The sequence below is a fragment of the Chrysochloris asiatica genome, unplaced genomic scaffold (genome assembly GCF_000296735.1).
Source record: "Chrysochloris asiatica unplaced genomic scaffold, ChrAsi1.0 scaffold00023, whole genome shotgun sequence".
NCBI lineage: Eukaryota > Metazoa > Chordata > Mammalia > Afrosoricida > Chrysochloridae > Chrysochloris > Chrysochloris asiatica.
Genome location: NW_006408541.1, coordinates 2180208 through 2194594, shown reverse-complemented (window position 1 = coordinate 2194594; position 14387 = coordinate 2180208).

Genomic DNA, 14387 nt, shown 5'->3' with positions numbered 1-14387 from the left:
TGCATCACGTTGCACCCCAGCCCCCCAAATTGATGGGTTTGCCTCACTGCATCCAAATGACTACATGCAGATCTTCCAGGGGCCCTGGCCACCCAGAGGGGGTGCAGCCCTTGCCCCAGGACTAACCTTGGAGTGTCCCCTGGAAAAGAGCAGTTTCCCAAAGGACCTCAGCCCTGTGTTCATCTTGGCAAGGCCACACTATGGGGAGGGGACATTGTGAGTGCCCTGTGTGAACTGTGTCTTACTGCACTGGGGTCAGAGTCTAAATTAGAGTCTTATCTTGCAGTTTTGACATATAAAAACAGGATGTTGGGGTTTCTCGTTCCCAAGGATTGAGCTAAACTTTTGCTTAAAGCAAATAATAATCATAAGACAAAACTATGTCAGAGAGATTTTTCTTCCAAAAGGAGGGTCATGGGGTCTGAAGCTGAATCTAAGAGGCCAAGGTCTTCCCTTTTGAACTTGCTCTGGAAAGGTTCACGAGGATTATGTCCTCTGGTTCTAATTCTAAACTTCCTGCTGGAGACCCTGCTCAATCTATACCCTTTCTCAGAATAAATCACTGGCAACCCGTGGAAGCAGCTCATGTGAAAATATCAGAGGATCTTGTGTCTCCACATTTTCCACCACCACCCCCTCCCTCCCTTTAAGCTTAGACATGTCTCAGGTCATAAAGAAAACTTTTCAGCTTTCGAAAAGCCTAAACCATTCCCCTTTCAGGCAAGACATGAAAACAGGCGACAGAATTGGGGGGACAGAGGCAATAGGAAGGGGTATGGTGGTATTTGTGTACCACTGAGTCCGTTCCAACTCATAGTGACCCTGTTATAGGGCCTCCGAGGCCCTAAATCTTTACGGGAGCAAAAAGCCTCATCCTTTCTCCTAAGGAGCAACTGGTGGACTGGAACTGTTGACCTTATGGCTTGTAATCCTCTACTCTACCAGGACTCCTTAGACAGTGGTGTGGACTCAGGAAAATTTCACAAGAAGGCAGCTCCTCTACCCCAGTGGAATCATTTCCTGGGAAGGGGAGCCCCAGATGCTCAGATTCTTAGCATTACCAAATGGGCACATCCATCCTGGTACCATCAGTCCATGTGTAGACCAAGTGTGCTGGGACCATGGGTACCTGGGCACAAGGTCAGTGACTAGAACCCCACCCTTCAGAGGGACAGAGTCCATAAAGCTAACGAAAGCCCAGAAGGATGAGGCACTGAGTTGAAATGAAATTTGTACCAAAGTCATCTTTTTCCTTCTTTTTTCCTTCTGACCCTTCTCCTTGTCTAGAGACAAAGCATGTGGCATCATTGCTTCAGGGGAGGAATGATGCTCCGAGAAGCAAACATAAGAGTCCGTTCTTGGCTTTTGAGCTTCAAAAGACTGGTTCTTAAAGGAGGGGTAGGAGCTACAGCCACAGAGAGAGCTGGGGACACCTGCTCACAGATACCACTCTGAAGAAAGAGACCCAGGAATCAGAGAAGGAAGTGGACAGCAGGTCTAAGTGCCTTCATGAATTACTGCCTCCTTTGCCATGAGACCATTAGAAATGGATGGTCCCCAGCTACCATGACTGAATGTTTTGATCAAGGACCTCATCAAAAAGACAGAAAAACCGAAGTAGAAAGTCAGATTTTTGTAGAAGTCACATTTGGGAAAACCCCCAAATCTGTTTTCCTGAAATGATCTTTAAACCAAAGCTGTCCCATAAAGTCATCCTTAAAACCAACAGCAATTTAGCTTCATTAATAAAGGATGTCTGTACACTTTCAAGAATTCTCTCTATGTGGTCAAACTGACAAGCGTAATTTTCAGGGTTCAGAGAATACGAGTGAATGGTGCCAAAGCAGTGAGGAAGACACAATGTGAACACGCAGCCAGTGGCATTGCATGCAGAAATTGTTGAGTGGGGAATAAGAAAGGAAGTGTAAAGTTGCTTCCCATCACACTGGGTACTCTACATGCCTAGTGGCCCAGGGAGAGACTGGAGAGACACGGAAGTCAGAAAGGAGCGGCTAGCCTTGATCTCCACAAAGGTGAGAGCTGAGAGTTAATTGCATCTGGGGCTCACTCCCAGGAAGAGCCCTCTAAGATGCCTGAATTCTCCAGTGATGCCAAGGACTTCATTCTTCTTGGATCAACTATCAACACTCATGGAAGCAGCAGTCAAGAAATCAAACGACGTATTGTATTAGGCAAATCTGCTGCACAAGACCTTTTAAAAGTGTTGAAGAGCAAAGATGTCAGCTTGAGGACTAAGGTGTGCCTGACCCAAGCCATGGTATTTTCAATAACCTCATATGGATACGAAAGCTGGACAGTGAATAAGGAAGAGCATAGAAGAACTGATGCTTTTGCGTTATGGTGTTGGAGGAGAATATTGAAAGTGGGCTGCCAAAAGAACCAACAGATCTGTGTTGGAAGAAGTGCAGCCAGAGTGCTCCTTGGAGGCCAGAATGGCCAAACTTCGTCTCTCATACTTCACACAAATTGTTAGGAGGGACCAGTCGCTGGAGAAGGACATCATGTTTGGTAACTTGGAGGGTCATAGAAAAAGAGGGTCAGAAAAAAGACCCCCAGTACGATAGATTGGCAAAGTGGCAGCATCAATGAGTTCAAGGGTTTCAACAATAGTGAGGTTGGCCCAGGACCAGGCAATGTTTCATTCTGTTGTACATAGGGTCGCTATGAGTCAGTACCAACTTGATGGCACCTAACAACAACAACAACAAGCTGTAACAGAAATCTCACAAGTGAGTCGTTTTCACAAACAAATGTTTTCTCCAAGTTTGTTGTTGATGATAGGGGCTGTGGAGTCAGTTCTGATTCAAGGTGACCCTACTGCCCAGCAGAAAATAAACACAATTTTTGTTACATTTGAACTATTGCTGCTGTCCCCTCTGTTTTTCTGACCCTCCACTTTACCAAACATGAAGTTCTTCTTCAGGGACTGGTCCCTCCTCATAATATGACAGAAGTATGAGAGATGAAGTCTGGCCATCCTGGCCTCTAAGGAGCATTCTGGCTGTACTTCTTCCAACACAGATTGATTTGGTCTTCTGGAAGTCCATGGTACTTTTAATATTCTTCTACGATCATAATTCAGATGCATCAATTCTTCTATGGTTTTCCTTATTCACTGTCCAACTTTCACATGCCATGGCTTAGGTCAGGCACACCTTAGCCCTTAAACTGACCTCTTTGCTTTTTGACACTTCAAAGAGGTCTTGTACAGCAGATTTGCCCAATGCAATACATTGTTTGATTTCTTGCCTGCTTCTTCCATGGGTGTTGATTGTGGATCCAAGAAAAATGAAGTCTTTGACCACTTGAATCTCACTGTTTGGGAGACTGGAAATCCAAATTTAGGGTTCCAGTTCAAGGGTAAGGCTTTCTATCTGTGTTGGCTCACAATTTAGGATGAAGATCTCTGTCTCCTGTCAACATCTGTGGGTCTTAGAGATATCATGTGTCTTGTCATCTTCCATCGAGTCCAGGAGGTTCCTAGCACAGGAGCCCTAGATCCAAAGGACACATTCAGCGTCTGGCTCTTCTTGCTTGGTGGTAGTAGGTTCCTCAGATCTCTGCTCACTTTTCTATCCCCAAAGAGCTAGATTAAAATTACAACTTAATGTTGTAGATTGCATCCTATCTCATTATCTTCGCTGCCTCTCACCTGGCCTCATTAATGCCATAGAGGTGAGGACTTACAATGCAGGACCGTTACATTGATACCAGAATGGAAGATGAATCTGAGAGTTCTGGTGCAGCCAAGCTGGGGAAATACAATTCAATCCATCACAGAAGAGGACCCCCAAGAAGACAGGGTTGTGGCAGATCCAGCCAGAGAGACTGTGGGCAGCATCTCAGGGATGCTGAGGCCAAGCCAGATGAAGGAACTGCAGAGGGATACTGGAGCCCTGTGGGGTCAACAGGTGGCTTGGGAGTAGCCAGGATGGCTTTGCAGTTGCCTGGGCCACCAAAGGGCTCCCAGAGTTGGGAGTAGCCCAGTAAACTTGTGTCCCAAGAACTTTGTGGTTATCACATGGAATGGTTTTGCAACCATCTGCATGACCTCTTGGCTTGGGAAAGTGGAGGGTCAACAAAAAATGAGGAAACCCCACAACGAAATGTGTTGGCACCCTGGCATTAGCAATGGGCTCAAGCTTAGTCCAAGTATGAGGCTGGCATGGGACCAGGCAGTATTTCGTTCTATTGTGCATAAGGTCACTTTGAGTTGTTACCAACGCCATGGCCCCTAACATCAATAACAACACATGATCTCATAGTGACCCTCTGGGCCAGAGCAGAGCAGAACTGCTCTAGACAATGTCCAAGGCTGCCATCATCACCAGAGCAGACTTCATGGCTTTCTGCTGTGGAGCCGCTGCGTGGACTAGAACCGACCATCTTTCTGAGTATTTACCCATTTTCCCACCAGGGTGAGAGACAGAGGAAGGCAAATCCATCCATAGCAGCCTCCCTCACATTTTGGGGTCCTCCCAGAGGGTTCTCCTCCTCTGGTGGTCTTCCCAAAGGACATCGTCCGGGTCCCTTCTCTGCATTCCTGTCCACCATCTTTAAGATGACAGTCTTCCATGCTCCAAGTTCCCCACCTTCTCTGAGGAGTGGTCCATGTCTGCAATTTCCAGTCCTTCAGGCTTGTCGTTCCCGCTCAGCCCTTCTAAAGGGACCTCTCCTCCCTCCTCCCACTCCAGGAGCCAGCCCAGCACACAGAGTCCAGGCAGGCGTGAGGGGCTGAGTGGAGGGAGGAGAAGGAGGGCCCTAGGAGGTCAGCAGAGACAGCTGGGCAGGAGGAAGGAAGTGGTATCCTCACCTCACCCCACCCCATTCTCTCCAACCCAGGTTCCTCCTGAGCTGGGGTGAAGGTGGATGACAGATGGGAGGTTAGATAGATGGGAGTGTCCGTTTTATTTGGACCAAGTAGGGTATGACACTGAGGAGCCCTGGTGGCACAGTGGCTAAGCACTTGGCTGCTAACTGAAAATTCTACAGCTCAAACCCCCCAACTGTTCTATAGGAGAAAGACACCGCAGTCTGCTTCCCTAAAGATGACAGCCTTGACTACCCTGTGGAGCAGTTCTATTCTGTGGGTCAGTGGAATCAACTATGGTAATGAGTTTGGTTGGTAGGTGCCACTAATGGTATAGTGGGTTAAACCTTGGGTTGCCAGCCACGAGGTCAGAGATTCAAACCCACCCGTTGCTGTGTGGGAGAAAGAGGAGGCTTTCTGTTCCAGTAAAAATTTATAGTCTTGGAAATCCCAAGGAGCAGTTCTACTGTCCTGTAAGGTGGCAATGAGTCAGAATCAACTCAGTGGCAGTGAGAGGTTGGTACTAACCTAAAGGTTGGCAGAACCATAAAGGTTACAGCCAAGACAGTCTAGGGAGTGCTCCACTCTACAACAAATGGGTCAACCAAGACAGTCTAGGGAGTGTTCCACTCTACAACAAATGGGTCAACCAAGACAGTCTAGAGAGTGCTCCACTCTACAACAAATGTGTCAACCAAGACAGTCTAGAGAGTGCTCCACTCTACAACAAATGGGTCAACCAAGACAGTCTAGGGAGTGTTCCACTCTACAACAAATGTGTCAACCAAGACAGTCTAGAGAGTGCTCCACTCTACAGCAAATGGGTCAACCAAGACAGTCTAGGGAATGCTCCACGCTACAATATATGGGTCAACCAAGGTAGTCTAGGGAGTGCTCCACTCTCCAACATATGGGTCAACCAAGTCAGTCTAGGGAGTGCTCCACTCTACCACAAATGGGTCAACCAAGTCAGTCTAAGGAGTGCTCCATTGTACATCAATTGGATCACCATGAATAAGAAGAGGCTCAAAGCAGTGTTCTTGGGGGGGAGGGGCTTGTTTTTGGACTTTTTAAGATTCAAAAAAGATGACTATTAATTAATACCTGAAGATGGTCCAAAGATCTGTTATCTGTCCTCGCTAAGGAGAATGTGCCGGCTTAGGGATGGGGGTGGGTGTACAGGGCAAAGGTGAAAAACAAAGAAAGCCTTTACCTGGTAGCACCCAGGTGAGTGGTGCTGTGCCCAGGAAGGTTTCTAGATGGGAATGCACAAGACTTGTGTGTGTCGAATTGGCTGTGGCGTAATGTGTCAGACGCCTCATGGCATTTCTAGGGCATTTGTCTGTGTGTCCAGATCCAGTCCCCACATTTTTACACAGGGAACAAATTCTTGTCTAAGGAAGAAACCCTGGCCCTCTGAACCTGTGTCTACCTGTGGAATGGGGATAAAAATACCTCACAGGGTTGTCTAAGGAATCCGATGTTTTCTGTTGGTGAGCTGATTCCCACTCACAGTGGCCCCGCAAATAACAGAAGGAAACATTGCCCGGGCCAACATCACTGCCGCAGTCTTTGTTCATTTTGAGTGTCTTCCAATCTAGGAGACTCACCTTCCAGCACTACATCAGATAATATTCCATTGTAATCTATCAGTCGATTTTGGGAAGGAGATCACCAGGTCTTTCTTCCTAGTGTGCCTTAGTCCGGAAGCTCTGCTGAAACCCATTCCCATATGGGTGGTCCTGCTGGTATAGCTCCAGCAGCCACAGCCATGTACTGACAAACGGACAGAGGGGTGGGGGTTGGGGGGACTTTATAGCAACACCACACCCCAATCATTTTTTTTAACATTATTTAAATATAATTCTTAACTGGTGTGTGGGATGAACCAGGTGTGAAATATACTGTTAAGAGATGGAGACAAATTATGAACTTCTTTGAAAGTATAATTTGGTAAAAATAGTCATTCCAATGTGTGCTCAGTTTAAATCAAGGCCTTCCCTGTGTGCTTTGTTCTTTGCTTGAGGAATGAGAGTTGGGGAATAATGTTGAGGATGTAGAGTTTCAAAACATCTAAGCCGGCACAATCCCTTCTTGCTTTTCTTGCTTCAGCCCCTCCTGGGGGACAGATTAATTAAAGTTGTTCATTCAAGTTGGAAGCCTCCCTTTTTAAGGTTAAAAGCACAAAAGTGGAGTTTCTCTTTAAAGTTGACTGGCTCTGCTCCTGACCACAGGTCCCTAGAGGAAGATCTTTAAACTTGAAAACTCATTATTTTATGTGAAACCATTGTGGCTTGTTGTTAAGTGCCATCAAGTCGATTCCAACCCATAGCAACCCTGTATAGGGTGAGCTTGAACTGCCAACCTTGTGGTTCAAACCGACTTTGCAGTCCAGCGCATTGACCCACAGAGCCACACCAAGACATTATGCACATAAAATTACACATATTTAAAGAATATTCTATATGATTCAAAGGTTGAAGGGGCCCTGGTGTCACAGAGGTTAAGCACTGGGCTGCTTGCTAACCAATAGGTCCAGACTCAAACCCACCAGCCGATCCGTGGGAGATAGAAGGTGCACTGTGCTCCTTTAAAGACCCCAGCTGTGGAAACCCCATGGATAAGGCTCTATCGACCTATAGGGTCACCGAGTAGGAATCTGCCTCATGTCAGTGGCTTGGTTTGGGTTTATACTGTGGAAATTAGAAAGCAGTCGGTTGCTCTCCGGAAGGTCCCAGACTTGTGGGGTTCTTCTGTGCGTCCAAATCAACTCCACGGCAGTGAGTTCCGATGGGAGTATATACAAAGATTGTTCTTCTTCAGTGCCGTGGAGTCTGTTCCAACTCATAGCGACCCTTTCCAAGGAGCATTTAGTGGGTTTGAACTGCCGATCTATGGTTAGGAGTCCAGTACTTATTCTACAACACCACACCAGGGCTCCATACAAGGATTAAAACAGCATAAGAGGCGGTAAGTCTTTGCGGTTTCTTGGTCTAAAAGGAGAAGAGAAAGTTACCTAAATAACAGGATGTACAATTTGGACTTGAAGTGGCCACAAGTCTTGATTTAAGGACGTTTCCGGCGCCAGGAGTTGATCTGTGGTCTCGCTGCGCCACCTGGTGGCCGCTGCGTCCGCCCACCTGCAGCAACAGCACTGAACTGCGCCACCTGGCGAGAGCGACAGGACCGCGCAGCAGGGCGTAGGCAGCTCTCGGGAGGCCTAGGAAGGGCTTGCTTTCTGCATTGGGTCTGAGCCCGGAAGAAAATGCCTAGGACCCTCCTGCGTCTGCCCTGGGGTACAATTCAGGAGATGTTTTAGGGTTTGTCTGCCCTGTTCTCTGCCCTTCTTGGGCGTGCTCACCCATGTGTTTGTCCTGACCCACTCAGGCTGAGGATTCCCTGAGTCCCCCCCTTTAATCCTCAAGCCCTGCTGTGGTTTTGCATGTTACAAAGCCGGGGAAAGGGGGGAAGTTAGATGTAAACAAGGTCACATCCCAGGATGATGTGGGGACTGAGCCATCGCAGGCCAGTGGTCTCAGTACTTTGTAAATCCACAGCTTCCAACTTGCTGTGTGCTCGTGGGCGACTCCCTGGGTCAATTACTTGTGCTTAATTACTAATTGTTGTTGTTGTTGTTATGTGCTGTGGAGTCAGTTCCAATTCTAGCAACCCTGTACAGGGTTTCCAAGGCTGTAAATCTTTATAGGCGCAGAAAGCCTCATCTTTCTCCCGCAGAGCAGCTGGTAGTTTCGAACTGCTGACCTTGAGGTTTGCAACCCAATTCATAACCACTACCAGAGCACCTTTAATTATTAATTATAGCTTAGTAATTAGTGAACACAGTCACATGTTTGTCAGTCCCACGTGAAACTTCTCACTACAGATTAGTAAATAAGCGCAAGTTAGCCCTGCTTACCAGGTGCTTTGTCCCCACCAGGGGGTGTTGATTTAAAAAGAGGCCTTGATTCTGTAGGAAGGGGCTGTGAGGTTGGGAGAGAGGCAGGTGCTGACCAGCCCTGGAGGCAGAATGTTTGATGTGGTGAAAGCATGTGAAATTGTTCACTACAGGTGAGTAAACAGGCATGCGCACCTTGCTTACTGGGTAATTCTGAGCCTCAGTTTCCTCTGCAAAGAATGGGTATGGAGCAGTGCCAGATTCCTGAGGCTTAGCACCAGCACCCATAGCAATGTTAAGGTTCAGAAGCTCAGGCTCAACCCCACTTACACTGACTCCAGAAACCGGAGGTGGTATGGGGAAGGGTCTGACAATCTGTCGAACAAGCCCTCCCTGTGCTAAGTCTGCCTTCCAACATCAAACACCAGGCACCTGAGAAATGCTCACTAGACCATGGCTATACTTGTCTCTTAAGAAGTCCGTCCCTAGATGGCGCAAACGGTCAAGGACTTCCCTATGATAGGCACTGGAATGCCAACCACAAGGCCCTCGATTTGAGCCCACCACAGTCAGCAGGAGAAAGGCTTTCTGATAAGCACTAGACTGCCAACCACAAGGCCCTCGATTTGAGCCCACCACAGTTCCACAGGAGAAAAGATGAGGCTATCTGCTCCCACAAAACTTTAAAGCCTCAGAAACCCTAAATAGGGTCACTATGTCAGAATTAACTCGATGGCATTAAACAATAATTGTGTGTCCTTAGGTGACGCAGACAGTCAAGTGCTTCTGGTGTGGCGCTGTAGGATAGGCAGTGGACTGCTAATAACAAGGTCGGCAGTTCAAACCCACCAGCATAGAAACCTGAGGCAGGGTCACTTTGAGTCAGAACTGACTCCACAGCACTTAACAACAACAGCAACAACCAGCTGATAGGTTGGAGGTTTGGGTCTACCCAGAGGTACCTCCAAAGAAAGGCCTGAAAATCTCCCAACACAACATATCCATAAAGACCGGGTGAAGCACGTTCCATCTGTCACCATGGGGTTGCCATGAGTTGAAACTGACTTGATGGCATTTTAAAAGGGAAAAAACACAAATATATATATATATAGTAGCATAATGATTACAAGTTGGTCTGCTAACCCCAAGATCAGCAGTCCGAAACTACTAGCTGTTCTACAAGAGAAAGATAGAAAGATGAGGCTTTCTGCTCCTGTAAAGATTTACAGTCTGGGAACCCCTGTACACGGTCACTAAGAGTTGAAATCAACTCCACAGTACCCACCACCGCCACTATATGTCTATATACACATACATACATACATACATACAGAGAGAGAGAGAGAGAGAGAGTCCTGGTGTGGCACTGTGGGCTAAGGCCCTGGACTGCAAAGTCGGTTTGAACTTCAAGTTCGGTGGTTCAAGCTCACCAGTCACTCCTTGGAAACTCTATACAGGGTCACTATGGGTCAGAATTGACTCGATGGCACTTAACAAGTACTACTGAGTCCATCTGACTCACAGCAACCTTATACAGGGTTTTCTAGCAGTAGTTGGTGGGTTTGAACCACTGGCCACACCAGGACTCCATGTATATATATATATATAGTTGTTGTTGTTACGTGCCATCGGTTCCAGCTCATTGTCGCTGTTGTCAAATGCCATTGAGTAGGTTCTGACTCATAGCAGCTGGGGGCTCAAACTGCTGACCTTGTAGTTCGCAGTCCAGTGCTTATCCTACAGAGCCACCTCACTCCCGATTGTGACTCATAGCAACCCTGTATATTGGCTGGTGGGTTTGAACCTCTAACCTTTCAGGCAGCAGTCCAGTACCAATTGTACAGTGCCACACCAGGACCCCAAATAGATATGGTGTATGAAATCCACTTTCATTGTCATAGTGACCCTATGCAGGGTTTCCAAGCCTGTACAAGAAGCCCACAGCCTCATTTTCTCCCCTGGGGCAATCGGTGGATTTGAACCACTGACCTTGTGGTTAGCAGTCCAGTGCTTATACAGTCATGAGAGGGCATGAGAGGGCTTCAATGAGTTGGTGGAAAATTCTGTTCTTGAAAAATTCCGCTTTTCCATGAGTGTTCTGAAGCCCCCTGTGTGTGTATAAAATCCTCCTTCTAGTCCTCTCTTTCTTTTACTTCTTATGTTTTTGATCTTTTGTTTTCAATTACAAAAGTAAGTTATGTTCATTGTAATATAACTCAGGGGTGTATAGAACAACCCCACCAGCACAAAGAATTTAGGGTGTGCCTTTGATAGCATGCTTTTTATTCAAATCAGCTGTTGTACACACATATAGAATCTGGCCTTCTTTCATATTTTACAATTTAAGATTTTATTATCTTCTTTTTTTATTCTTATTTACCTTGGGCAGCTTGCTGGTTTTCACTTAAACAGCACACGCTGTCTCTGGCGGTTTTTCCCAGCACCACAAGTTACCACAGTTCCTGGAGGTGGGTATGTGACCCCACAAGGAGCCATCTCAAGTGACCAACAACATGTCTTGTTGGGCTCTGCAGGATGGAATTATCAGAGTGGGGTGACTGGTTGGCTCAGGGGCATTTTGAACTCATTGTCAGATCTTCCTGCTGGGTCCCTGTGCAGTGAGAGGCCCACGTTCCCACACACACACACATGTGTGCACACGTGTCATGGCACCAGTATTGTCTTTCTTCCAGTTGAAGTCCCCTGGCTAAGGGGACTTTTGATTGAGGTCTGTGGTTGAGCCCCTTGTGTGCTGGGTTTCTGAACCTTGAGGGACTTGGGATGGGGGGCCACAGACCCTTTAAGGACACGTTGAGGGTTATGTGTTCTCTGCTCCCTGCAAGATTTTTAAAAAACACACAAACACCTGTCTGCACCCCACACACTTGACAGACTATTTCAGGGGGTCGCAGACCCAGGGAGACAGCCAGGAAGGGAGCTCAGCATTGACGTTTTCCCTGCCACAAGGGAATGCAGAATCCCTGCTATTTCCCAGGAACACAAACGGCAATGTTTGTCTAAATGTTACTGGTTTTCTGTGCCCTCTGCTGGCAGTGTCCGGGGCCAGTGCAGCACTGCGGAGGCAGAGCCCAGCGACTGGAATTTTCCTCTCTGAGGAGCTGCTGCGGTTTGTGAGCTGTTTGTTTGTCCCCCCTCTTTGCTGCAGAGCTGGCCTGAAGTTTCAAGTTCACAACAACTTGCTGAGGAAGCCGTCTACTTAACACCCAAATCAGCAAGTTTAAGGGAAATTAGTTATCTCCCACTTTGGGAATTATTAGTTCTGGATGGAGACTCTTATTCTAGGAGGCTTGCTGAAAATGTACGATCTGAAATCCGAGAGTGTATTGATTCCCCGTGAGCAAACATTTTAAGCAAATTAAATGGTGGTCACAATAATAATAATATTAGCTGCTATTTTTCAAGTGTCTGTTTCTGTGCCAAGCATTTAAGTCCTCCGGAGATGATACACAAAAAAATAAACACAAAGTCCATTGCCGCCAGATTACTATGTCGACTCATAATGACCCTCCGGGATAGAACAGAACTTCCCAGTGTTTCTGAGGCTATCATCTTTATGGAAAGAGTCCTAGTGATGCACGGATTGAGCACTCAGCTGCTAACCAAGAGGTTGTTGATTCGAACCCACCCAGCAGCTCCTCAGGAGAATGATCTGGAGAGCTGGTTCCTAACCATCTATTGGATTGCGGCAAACAGCGACCCTATGGACAGAGGAGAACTGCCCCATAGGGTTTCCAAGGTTGTAAATCTTTACAGAAGCAGACTGCTATATTGTTCTTCTGTGGAGGAGTTGATGGGTCCAAACTGTCAATGTTTCAGTTAGTTGTCTATGAAAGTCTCCTTTGTGTAAAGGGGACATTGGTGAGGATGGGGAGGTGTTTGAATCAACTGGCACCAAACAGACATTCTTCTGTAGTTAAAAATGACGGAGTTCCCTAGAATTCCCTGAGGTACAAGTAAAAATCCAATTTGTCTTAGCATCCTTTTTTATGTACACTGCATTGACTCTCAGAAAGAATTCAAAGCAACTTTTAATAAAGTACATATGCAGGACAGCTAAAATTGTAAAGGGAGACATTGCAACTCCTTCAGGGGGAAAGACAAGGCAAAGGGAGTCATGAGTTGGCTATCTGCACTCCCAACATCTTGGTTCTGAGCTTCCTGGCAGCCAAGGCAAAATGGGAAACAACTGCTAACATGGCCATCATCAACTGCTGCAAGTGGGTGTGTCCATGTCTCTGGAGGGGCCAACTGTTTCCAAGCCCTGGTTTTCAGGTGGATGCAAGGCTTCCTGAGAGTAACCTCGCAAGCACCGTCCCTGAAGGTGAAGAGGACGAGGTTATGAGCAATCATCCTTTCTGTGGCCTTCAAGAAATCCATGGACACACAGTGGTATTTTCAGGGGTATGTGGAGTATTTTCAGGGGTATCCAAGAGCCAGGCCATCATTGTTTTCCTGGTACTCAAGACTTGGCAAATGCAGGAAAGGCACCAAGTAGTTCTTCTCTCTCCCAAACGTCAATCATTTCACACTTCTTCATCAAAAGGCCCCAAGCAAGCTCTCGGACCATAGCAGCCAGCATACACTAAGCCCCTTCTGCCTCCCAGGCCCTCCCAACCACCGGAGCAACCAGGTACCATGATTGTCCTATGTCCGCCTTTACACACGAGACTTGGTTGCATAAAAGCAGCAGGAAACTCATGCAGGACCACAGGGAGAGTCATCAACATCCAGTCTGAGGTCTACTATGACCCCAAACCCTGGATCCCCACCACTCAACAGGGAGCCCTTCTGCTCTGGTAGTTGAGAGACCATCCTCAAATGGGGATCTCAGAAGAAAGAAAGAGAGCTGAGTATTATAAGCCAGTAGGAAGCCTAGCTCAGCTACACAGAGATGATACCAAAGACGTTTCCCCATTGAGGCCCATCGCCTGGTGCCTTGGGTCTATGAGATTGTCAGGTACCAACAAAATTGGTAGGCCTTCCCCTCCGTGACTTTTTTTTTTCCCTGTTGACTCCAAAGTATGAAACTATATGGGAGGGAAAAACCAAAATCAATCAATACACAATGCAATTGTTGCAACCAATTACAGATCAACTCTTCTACACTTGTGGATTGTTGTTATTAAGCGCCGTCGAGTCGTTTCCGACTCATAGTGACCCTGCATAGGGTTTCCGAGGAGCAGTTTGTGAGTTTGAACCGCCGACCTTGCAGTTCAAGCCAACCTTGGGGTTGAGTTTTGTTTAATATGAGGTACGACTTTGTTTGCATAGAATGGATGGGGTGTTGGACAGGGTTGTCTAAAATTGGGTTTCTGGGATCGACAAGCATGTTTGAGTGACTCAGCTACAGAGCCAGCCCATTGGCACCACAGAGGGCACTGACCCTGCCCAGATGTCTGGCCAAACATTTAATCGAATTGTGGGCAAAGGAAGTAGAGTGCTTACCCCTCAATATTTGAGGGACAGGAGCCCTTCACTTGGCTCGCCTCACCATAAAAGCACCACAAAGGTCCTGGCAAGCATGCGACTTTGAGCAATGCCACTTGTTCGGTTAGAAGAGTGGCCAGGGCCACCCATTTCCAGCACATCCCATTAACTAAATGAATTGACCTGTTGGATGGGGTAATTTAATATCTGCTT